We start from the raw sequence: 1,048 nt of genomic DNA, 5'->3' as shown, positions 1-1,048 counted from the left end.
TGGTCCGGCCATCTTTGTTGCTTCGATCGGCGGTTAGTCCTCCTGAAGCGTCCTGGCTCTGATACCACTTGTAGGTCCCTTTGGAGGCCGGCAAGAGGGGAGGGGTGAATTGCCCTACAAAATAAAACAAAAACCCTTCTCGGATATTCAACTAACTTAAAAGAACTTGTAATTAAAAAAGCAGAGACTAATTAAAACAGAAAATAGACACAGAGGAATTACTTGGTTTGCAATCAGAGGATTGCTAATCCAAGGCAAAGAAAGCGCACTATCTGATTCTCCTCTGGGCGGAGTAGCCTCTTACAGCGTTGAACGTACAAGAAGAAAAGTAAAGCACACAGAAGTTGATTACAAGTTCGTCGTTCTGATTAATTGATTTGCTTCTGGACCAAGGCTATATTTATAGCCTTGGTCGGGGCGCCTGGAAGGGTTCCGGGCGCCCTGGGGGGATAAAACTTTATCCCCCAACGTTCAGATCGAGTTTGACTCGATCTGGTCAAAAACCTCATTCCGGGCGCCCCGGAGGGGTCCGGGCGCCCCGGATGGTTCCGGGCGCCCCGGACCCCAAAAGTCAACTCTGGTTGACTTTTTCCGTCTGGTCGCTCCGCTTCGGTTCAGCTCGTCTCGGTCCGGATCTTCTGTTCCGGCTCCACTAGCTTGGGTGATCTTGGCCATCCGGAATAGGGCTCACCCGAACCCATGTTCCGGCCTTCTCCTCGAGCAGCCTTCCTTCCCGGTTTCTCGTCCCTCGAGCGCCGCGCACGCTCTTCTCGTCCACCGGTGTACTCTTCCGCGGACACCTCGTCCCTCGGACGCACCGAGCCCGTCGGCTCTCTCCCGTGCCGTCCTTCTCGCTAGCCGCGTCTTCCGCTCGACTTCCTGTGTTCCTAAGCTCCTGCACACTTAGACACAGAGTTAAACACAACAGGACCTAGCTTAACTTGTTTGATCACATCAAAATACCTCGGGGTTCCAACAGACCTTTCGTTAGTCCAGTTAGGAATGTTAATAACTTACGCTAGCTATGTTGTCATTAATGAAGATAAGA

The sequence above is a fragment of the Zingiber officinale genome, chromosome 5B, assembly GCF_018446385.1.
Source record: "Zingiber officinale cultivar Zhangliang chromosome 5B, Zo_v1.1, whole genome shotgun sequence".
Taxonomy (NCBI): Eukaryota; Viridiplantae; Streptophyta; class Magnoliopsida; order Zingiberales; family Zingiberaceae; genus Zingiber; species Zingiber officinale.
The sequence above is the reverse complement of the archived record's forward strand: the minus strand, read 5'-3'. Positions refer to the sequence as shown.